This window comes from Pteropus vampyrus, unplaced genomic scaffold, assembly GCF_000151845.1.
Source record: "Pteropus vampyrus isolate Shadow unplaced genomic scaffold, Pvam_2.0 Scaffold24, whole genome shotgun sequence".
In the NCBI taxonomy this organism is placed as follows: Eukaryota; Metazoa; Chordata; class Mammalia; order Chiroptera; family Pteropodidae; genus Pteropus; species Pteropus vampyrus.
Window position 1 is genome coordinate 13,016,135 of NW_011888805.1, and position 10,544 is coordinate 13,026,678.

The 10,544-nt window shown below is 36.4% G+C and overlaps 1 pseudogene; it reads left to right on the forward strand.

Annotated features, from left to right (window-relative positions):
* Window positions 1-7,091: 7,091 nt before the first annotated feature.
* Window positions 7,092-7,210, forward strand: LOC111737174 (annotated as a pseudogene).
* Window positions 7,211-10,544: the final 3,334 nt, after the last annotated feature.

Below are 10,544 nucleotides of genomic sequence, written 5' to 3' on the forward strand. Positions count from 1 at the left end.
TGAGTGGTATAATTAAAACAATAATAATTACTTAATCTCTCTGAACCTCAATTTAAATTAAGTATAATGCCTACTTCTTAGAGTTTTTGTCAGGGTTTAATGTTGATGTAAATAAATCGCCTGATTGGTGCCTGAAGCATAGAAGATGTTCAATATGATAGTATTGTGGTTATTCTCATCTTGATTTATTCTCTATCATGGTATTCAGGAAAATTATTAGCATAAAAAGTATCTTTTAAAAGGTGGCAAGCAGAATTCTGGATTAATAATGATTATTTTTCAATGATAAATTCTAGTTTTAAACTTAAACTGAACTAGAAAAAAAGATTCCTGCAGAGCATACAACTATCAATGTAGATTTAGTACTTCAGGCGCTGTCTTTTATACAATAATTAGAAAAACATTGCTGGAAGAGAAGGAAAGGAGTGGGCACTTCAACTTCCATTACTCCACTGAGCCCAAGACCACACCAAAACTTAGTATAAAATTGCAAATGTCTAGGCTGTGTTTTACAGACCTTCACACAAGTATATATATGTAAGGCTATAGATGAGGTATAATGTGGAGAGCATTTGTTAATTTTTAGGATACTATATCCAAAAGGTAAATAAAAATATATATGCTTTTAAGGATGCTGATAGACTCGACATTGAATCAGCTTTGAGAAAACTGATCAATGGGCCATATCCTGAGAGTAAGAAGACCTCTGATGAATAATAAAAATTCCTTCCTTCCTTACTTCAATCCCTCCTTCCTTCCCTCACTTAGCCATTCAACAACCAGGCCTCCTCTTCCAACTCAGTATCTGTCATGAAGGGAAAAAAAAAAAATGTTTACTGTTCTACTGTTCTTCTTTACCTCTGAGAAAAAGAAAAGAATTTCAGAATTCTATGTAAGATAAATATCAAATGTACTATTGTTTTTAATGAGTCTTCCAGGGGAGGGGAGTTCCTCAAACAAACCACTCACACAAAATACCTAAAGTACAATATCTTCTCACTATGAGCATAAGTTAAGAAGTAAAAAAGAAATTCCTTTTTTTTTCTTTCCTTTTTTTTTCTTTTTGGTAATTTTCTATCATTGCAAATGCATTATAATCAATTGATGTCAGATCGTAAGAGTTCAAATACCCTGCATAATGTGCCATCTGGGTAAGTCTGAATGTAGCAGGCAGTCACCTTAATTTTCGGTTCTGAGGTTATGTTCACAAGAACTGCAGTTGGTATCACGTTGCACAAGCTCCCGGAGCTTGGGGGAGAATAATGACACAAATCAATAATGCTGTCTGGGAAATGGCTTAGAATAAAATATTACAGAAGGGCACGAACATCACCCAGGGGGAGACTTCAGTGTTGATTAAATATGGCTGCCTCAGCTCTCTTCCACCCAGTGACAGATGGGGAAGAAGTGCTTACTTTGGCTTTTGCTGCATTTTTCTGAACGAGGGTTACTCAGGTAGCAGGAAAACAGGACAGTGCATGCCAGCTCATTTAGCTTCGCTGCCCTTGGCTGCCCCCTGAAGGCCAAAACTGCACACACACGCGAAGAATTCCCCCAGCACACTTCAACAGAATCCGAAGCTTACAGTAAGTTTCAAACTCTGATTCTTTCAAAGCATCCCTGTGAAAAGAAATTAATAAACAGAATCCCTCAGACAGAATTCACCTTTTCACCAATCCCCACACTCCAAAGGAAACAAAAATATAGTTCATTTGTTCAAGTTAACAAAATATATTAAATAGTATATGAAGAACTAACAAAATACTCCAAATAAAAAATTAGAATTTAAAGACTATCTGGATAAATGTCAACTTTAAATCACATGTGATTGCATGAAAAAAAGAATAAGCAAATTTGCACTGTGAGTGTCAATAGAACTTCTTTCTTACTTTCTTTGCATGTAAACGACTAGGTTTTGAAAACATGCTATGCCACAAAAAAGAACTACAGTGTGCTCCCTCCATTCCATCCAACTCTACTGTGAAGTTATCATGGTACTAAGCTAAAAACAATTAATACCGTTTATCCTACTAACCTTTTATTTTGGCCTTTCGGAGAGCCAAATAAATAAATAAATAAACAAACTAACAAACGATTTTATTCCTGGAGTAAAAAGTGTGGGTGGCAGGAGCATTAGCTTTCAGTAGTCTGGGCACTGATTTCCTATGTGTGTGAATGACTGTGTCTCTTGGTACCCTGTGTTTGGAGACACAGGTCCAGAAATGCTTGCTGACTACTCAGCTCTGTTATAAATTTGACTGAAACCATTAGCTAGAATATAATGAATTCCATGTGTCAGTCTCATTTGGCATTTTTTTAAAAGATAAGATTTTTTAGGACTCAGAGTTATGATAAATCCACTCTAGATAATTTGCTTTTCTTTTTTTTAACTAGGATTTCTTCCACATACATATTTTAAACAGTCACATGTATATTTACATATTAACTGTTGGTTATGACTCCTGCTTGATAAATTTATACTTTCAACCACTTTTCCCAATGTATTACTCCTTGGGAATTGTTGAAGCAGAAAAACATTAACTTTTTCAGGCTACTGACATCTAAAAACATTTCGTTGATAATTAGACATGTTTGAAACTTCTTCAAATGTTGTATTTCATAAAATTTTGACAGTATTTAAATACAAAGTATTTTGTGCTATCATCTGATTCCCAAAAACTCAAGCTTAATAAGTGTGTTCTTTTAACATTTTTATGTACTAAAAATGATCTCTTTTAAATAAATTACTTTTATTCAAAAGTTTATTTTAGCCAATATCATAAATAAAAACTGAAGAATAATCTACCAGAACTTGGAAACACTAACGGATTCTAAATCAATATTAAACTGGCCACTCCCTAAAGTTTCTAATTCAGATCATTAGGTAAAGATAATAAGTTATATCTTTTACCAGAAGATTTTCCTCAAGGCTACAATCATTCTCCTTTAAAATACGTAGCTTTAAAAATAAAAGGAAGTACAGATCTCTCCTGCCCAACATGCATGGTCCATTCTTGAGAATCAAACATTCTGAAAGAAACTAACTGAAAGCCAATTTCCTGATATTTTAAATGGAAAAAATTTTAAATGTGCTATACAATAACCTCAAACAACAACCAGACGTGATGATTCCTATATATAAGTAACAAACTAGTAAGTTAGAGTACAAAATGCTGAAAACATCAATTTCTAATTACTGGACACTTAATTTTTCTGTTAACACACAGCTGCTTTGTGTGGAGTGATGTGGCCTCCTGGACACCGGCAGTCTTTACGCCTGATTCTGATACCCATTGCATTTGGAATATAACATGAGTCTTTTTTCATACCACGATGAGTTTAGAGGAACTCTTTTTTTTTCCCCCTTTACAAACATTTAATCAATGTTGCATTAAGGTGATAGCATATTTCATTATTGAAAATCAGGGAGCATTTTCCTGGGAAAATGATAGCCAGGGAGGCCTTTGACCGAGTCAGCCTACATGGCCAGTGTAACCCAGTAATTCAGTGGAGTACCTCAGGAGGAACCGATTTATTTCCCTCTTACTGGAGAGCAGCAAGCACATAGCACACAGCCACTGTTATCTGTATTAGTTTCCTGGAGCTGCTGTAACAAATTACCACAAACTTGGTGACTTAACAGAACTTTATTCTCTCACAGCTCTGGAGGCCAGTGGTCCAAAATCAAGGTGTCAGCGGGTGGTTCTTTTGGAAGCTCTGCAAGAAAATATGTTCTCTGCCTCCCTTCTAGCTTCTGGTGGCTGCCGGCAACTCTTGGCATTCCTTGTCTTGTACACACTTGACTCCAGTCTCTGCCTCTGTCTTCGTATTTCCTTCTCCCCTTTCTTCTCATTTTAGGACACTTGTCATTGGACTTAGAGGGCACCCTAATCCATGATGAGCTCATCTTGAATTCCTTAATTACATCTGCAAAGATCTTTTTCCTAAACAAGCTCACATTCCCAGATTCTGGATGGACATACCTCTTTTGGGAAGTAGGGGCACCATCCAACCCACTACATCTCTGAGCTTGATATGATAACATATCATCTCTACTAGAAATCATAGCTGACCTACAGGAGCAAGACAGCTGTCGGCCGCAAGTCTTCATGTACTTCAGCTACTGAGCCTGTCATAACTATCATTTGCTGAATAAAAAGGAACCAGAACTTCGTTTACATCTTCATTGGAGATAATCTGATAGAACTAATTCTGTTGGATGTTTTTAAACTACCACAGCCTACACATCTAAAAATGGTCTGAAAAAAATGAAGAGGAATCAGGGGGCCTTCCTAAGAGTGACCCTGTGACAGGTTCCATGCAGGGTCTCCGTGGAAACGTGTCAAGATTTCCTGTGGTTTTTCTAACTTCCTTGCCTAGAACTGTTTCTAATGCACCTCCATTAAAGTAGTCAAATAGAAATCATTCTAACTGAGAAATAACATGTGGGGAAAAAAAGAAAACAAGGAGCAATAAAAAAAAAATGGCATGTTTGATGGCTCACTAGATTTTATCGCTTATAACTAAGATGAAAATTAGAGTACTTATGTTATAGCCCACTAAGAAAATGAGCTAACAGGCTTGACCCAATTTTTATTCATGTGTAAAATAAAATTAATTCATGATGTTTACAGATGTGGATAGATTAAGAGTTTATATATTTTCATAAGCACATGTATTTATATACTGCCAGTGTATCATTTACAAATATTCATGGATGTTGCTGTTGAAGTGTTTTGTTCTTATCAATCAACTTTGCAGTTCTGAGCTTCCCCCCACCCTCACTTCTTTTTTTTTTTTCATTTCTTTTTTATTTTTTTAAATAAAATTTTCTTTCAAGTCCTCTACTGTTACCGTGTTTCGGCCATCAAAGTCCCCTCCTAGCCATTTTCATTTACCTTGTGACTCTGACCCTTTGTGAAGCTGAGCATTTTTAGAGTAAACTGATCCTGCGGGTCCCCAAGGATGTTATTCTCATTTATTCACTCAGCCCTTTGAATGGAGCAGCCCTTACTTGGCAGCCGTTCAGCAGACCAACATTCAAAGAGCACACAATCCTTTTTCTTCCAAGGGCCTTTCAAAACTCGGTCCAAGGTTTGTCGAGGAGCTTTAATGGATGTCAGTCATTTAGCATGTTACATTTCATTCATGGCTGCCAGAGAACGTGATGAGTAGAGAAGGAATAAAAGAAAACAGGCAGACAATGGAAGTAAGGGATAATTTTCTGAGCCTTTTGTGATGTGACATTATAAAGAGCATTTTTGAACTGCCATTACTCATGACGGGAGAGTTAAAATAGAGGAGTTAATATGCGTGTATTTAAAGCCCCACCAAAGCCTCTCAAACAACTTTCGAGCCAGGATTTCAAGTAACTGGGGATCACTTTGAAACGTGGGTGCTCTGGGTGTAAGACATCTGTTCCGTGAGGCCCTACGTTTACCCCTAGGTGGGTGATGGGGGGATGGAGTCCCTTTTTGCCATATGCATGGTCACCCCTGACAGCTGGTTCTCCTTTTCTGATCTTCAAAATGTTTAAGGGCAGTCTCTGGGGACCAGCAGTAAGACACAGAAGCTCGCTGACAGTCCCAGGAGGCAGGAAAGGGGGAATGGAGGTGAAGGCTAGGGGCTGTGTACCTCTGTACCTGCCAACTGGTGTGTCACAGACGGGCTAAAATTACTGACTGGTCAATTATCTGATTAAAGAGAGCTTTTTATATGAGGCTTTTTTTTTTTTTTTTTTAATCCAGACTGAAATCTAAACCTTCTAGAAAGTTACCAAAACTTTTTTTTTTAACTTGGGCATAATCAACATTTGGGCAAGGGGAATGATAAAAAGGTACAGGGAGAAACACTTTGTTATTGGCTAGAGGCCATAAATTGTTCTGGGATTTTCCTTTATTTCTTAATTTTTTTTTCCCCCTCTTGGGTCTGAGAGCAATGTTATGAATTTACTTGAAACTACTGGCATCAGATTTAATCTTACTTATCTTCACACACACATGCAGAGTTACCAGGCTGATTGTATTTTTAAATTAGTAGAATCAATTGTTTAAAAAGGGTACCAGTGTTCCCCAAAAGCAATTCATTTTTTATTAGTTTTACAACTGCCTTGAAATCCCTTTAAATTATAGAGTTCATGAATTATGCCTTTGTCAAGCAGCATCAGAACTATGTCTTTATGGCTCTTGGATTCCACAGAGGCTGTTGTGGTTTGAAAATAACAGAACAATGTGCTGCTGCTTCACCAGCCATTTAATGATCTGCCCCATAGTTAAAGGCCCCAAACCACACAGGACAAGCCGAGCCGAGCCACCCGGCCAGGGCAGCCTGGCCAGAACCATGCAACAATAGGGAAAACATTCTGCATTCATAATTCAATACATGTTGAATTGACCTTGAAATTGTATTAATCATCCCTCCATAGTTTATGTTGTCTTGCTTGCTTTGCAAAAGGAAGAATAAAAGACATTGCAAAGCTATAGAGTCAGCAAACAGCAATGCACAAGATAAAGCTAAAATGCCATACCTAAACCAAAAAAAAAAGTCTTAATCTCTAGATTGAAGGCTGGGGACTGGGGTGTGCCCCTTCGTTAAAAGGAAAAGAGGAGAAGAAGGAAGAGGAAAAAGAGGGGGAAGGAAGAAGGAGGGAGGGACGGATCAAAGAGGATTCCTCATCTTTCCACAGTGTCCATTTCTCCATTTATAAATCTATGACCTGGTCCTCCCATTCAGCACTAATGAAGGATTCACACTGAAGAATACAATAGTCACTAACATATGCACAAAAAGCTTTAAAAACTATATGAAGATGGGTGCTGGTGATAGTACGTTCTAGTCTGTTCTTTTCATACAATGTTTCTACTATATAATCCCCAAGAAAATATATACGCATCTGCAACTTCTTTTTTGTTGTTGTTGTTATTTAATGCAACACTTTCATGATTTTTGTTACGCAGCAAACCTTGAGTGTTTACCTCTTACTCTGTCTCCAGTATACCTTTCCCACACGAGGTAAAAGGCAAAAGTCTGGCTGGTGTACACCAAGTTAGATCATGAACTATTGCTGTTAAAGTCAAAAATAAGTTTAAGGAGTCTATGGCCATGCCACCCTGAACAAGCTCGATCCTGTCTGATCTCGGAAGCTGAGCAGAGTCAGGCCTGGTTAGCACTTGGATGGGAGACCACCTAGGAAGACCAGGTGCTGTAGGCGTAAAAAATAAAAAATAAGGGATTGTAAACTGACAAGGTCCTTGCAATCTGTGAGGTCAACCAAGGGTTGCCTCGCCTAAAAGAAATAAAATAAAAATAAATAAAAAAATAAAATAAACTTAGGGAAAATGTTCCTGCAGCACTTGCTGATTACAACTTTGATTTAGATGTACTCTACTGTTAATCATCTACTGATCTTGTCCTCTTTTAAAAAAATTAAGAGATAAAAAAAGGAGGAAAGATGTAAAATATAAGCATAGAGTAGCAGTGGGGGGGGTGTATGTGTTTCTATGTATGTATGCGTGTGTGTTTTGCGGGGGAAACCTCAGCTTTAGGGAACCATCTTCCTCAAAGGCATAAAAGTATCCTTGTTGGGTTATCAATGGAAATGAAAATGGGCATTAGTTACTAAAAGAAATTTTGCCTGAAAACTTGACTATGCATTTTACAGGAAGTCAACAAAATACTGTCATAGATTCTACCTCAGACTCATAAAGACTTAGCAGCTCTGAGCCTCTTCTGCTATCTCTCTGACCCTGTCCAACACCCCCAGAGGCCAGCAACTTGCCAGTATTGAGTTAGCCTGTCCATGATCATTTCGTTAGAAAAGTAATTTCTTCTGTGAGTCCAAATTAACTATCCCCACTTTAGTTCTGTTACTATGCTGAAAAATCTTCCTCCTCTTCCATAGAACAGCCTCTGAAATGTTTAACCCATTTTGTCATTTTCTCAGGTTCAATGGACACATGCCTCCAGGTATTCCTAATATGATATGGTTTCCAGACACTTCACCATCCTTTATTTGAATGTGTTCCAGTTTGCTGTCAATTTCTCTCTTAAAAAGTGGTGCCTATGACTCAATAATGCACTTTTCATGTAACTGGCAGACAATGAGGTTAGACTAGCAATTCCTTTCATTGGACACTGTACAGCAATTAATATACTACCGAGTTAAGTGTTTAGTAGCAGATCCATACTCTTAGGTTACATGAACTTGCATGGAAACCTAAAGTATTTTCTACATTTACTACCAAATAAGTTTTTCACCATTCTCTACATAAGAAATTGATTATTTGAATCTAAATATAAGATGTTTCATTTTACTGTCGAATTTCAACTTCTTTGTTGCAACAAATCTTTCTAGCTTATAAAATACTTGTAGTGAATTCTTTTTGCTTTCCAAGTCATTAGCTAATCCTCCTAATTTTGTGTCACTTGCAATTTTGAGAAAATTTTGTGTTTTTTTGTCTAAAGCATTTAACAGGAGAGAAAAGAGCAAGCGCCTTTATAGATAAAGAATACAAAGAAGTACTGACATCTAACATTCAAAAGATGTTAGACATTATCGTTACAACTCTTCAGAGTCCTTCCTCTGGCACACATCAATTCCTTCCCTCTTGACGATAACTTATAAAGACTTGTTCAAAACAAAAACAAAAACAAACAAACAAAAAACAGATAAACAGAAATCTCATAAAGAAAAGAGAGAGACCAGAACATGAAAATAAAGATGAACCCAGTTCATTTACCCTTGAGAAAACCATATCGCCGTCCTCATGGCTCAGTTCCTCGGTGGCTGTCAGGAAGCTGGTCCACCTCATATCCTCAGAGTTCCCTCTGAGATGTGCTCCCATAAGTCCAAAGCTTTTGCATTTTACTTCAATGAACAAAGTTCCTGTCATATCTGTCTCAGTAAAATGCAAATTTGAAATGAGTGTTAACAAGAATTATTTACTCATGCTTTAGGTAAATAACTGAGTATTTTTATTGTGGCATGACAACAAACTATAGGATGTTTCCTGCTTCTTAAGCATTTGCATCTTAAGAATTTACTTGAAGCAAATTCCTTTCAGGGCAATATCACAAAGCTTAATACTATACATTTTGAAAAACAATTTTTTAAGACTCCCGTGTAAATACTATATATCTGAAAATATTTTCTGAAGAATTATTTATATTTTTCTTTATGAAGATAAAAGGATCTGATTTGTTCATGACCTGATTTTTACTTAATAATTCCTATATTCTAAACATGTTATTCTAGAATTCTAAAATCTCTTTTGTAATCTTTCTGAATGTTTCACATTTACTGTTTTTACTTTTATTCATTTGAATAGTCCCTTATTTTCATTTGATTAAAAAAAATCCATCTACGCATCTCCAAAAAATAGAACAAACGTTACTTTTTTTGAGAGTTTATGAAGTACAGAACTAAATTCTCTCATTTATTACTGACAATTCTATAACATGGATACTATTTTATACTAACGTAACAGAATAAGTTACTGCACTTCAGAGAGTTTAAATAATTTCTCCAAGATCTCATAGCTAAAAGTTATAGCTCTATGCTTTCTTCCCTCAAACCAGATTCTCAAACATCAGTATGGGTCCATATTTAATATCTGCATTGCTTAGTGCCCACAGTCATCATCCCCTACATGAGAAATGCCTGTACCTTCCTCTAGAATGCTTAGGGGAGTGTGTGTGTGTGTGTGTGTGTGTGTGTGTGTGTGTGTGTGTGTGTGTGTGTGTGTGTGTGAGAGAGAGAGAGAGAGAGAGAGAGAGAGAGAGAGATGGCCAGAGGAAGGAGAGATGGGAGAGGGAGATAAATTAGAGAGGGAGAGAAAGAACTGTTTTCATATTACTCAAGAGTATTGGCATGGAGGACTATTGGCATAAAAAAGCACAAAAAAAGATGGAAAAAATAGTTTTATTTATTTCTGAAAAAAATTATCCATGTTATTTTAAAATCTATATGAACATTACGTCAAACTCACCTTTACTTTTTCTAACATACATTCTATTAGATCATCTTAAAATTTATTCTAACTACCACATTATATTTTTATGCATTATTGTATATTTGAAATTAAAGAGTTTACCGCTTTGGCAATTACAGGGAGAATTTAAGCAAAAAACAAAAGTATATCCTACAGAGGACGCAAATTACAGTAGTGACCAGTTGTACATTAATTTAATCTAGACCTCAAGAACAGCAATAGACTAAAATATCAACCTTTTATTTGCATAGTCAGTTTCTAATCAGTAAGATCAAATGTGCACTGTATACAATAACATCTAAGGATATGTCAGCATAGCTTTAGCAAAATATGGTTGTTACAGTGACAGGGTAAATAAAGCTACTATTTAAAAGAATAGATTCTCTGAATGCTACTGGGTACTATGCAGCTTGGCACCAGTATAGTATTTGTAAATGGTAAGAAAATGTCATCTTGCCACATAATAAGATGTCATTCTAAATTCTTCTCATTGCTAGATTCAGTTCTTTAGCCCTGGAAGGTATCAGGGCCCTGAGTAAATTGTTCAAAAAAAAA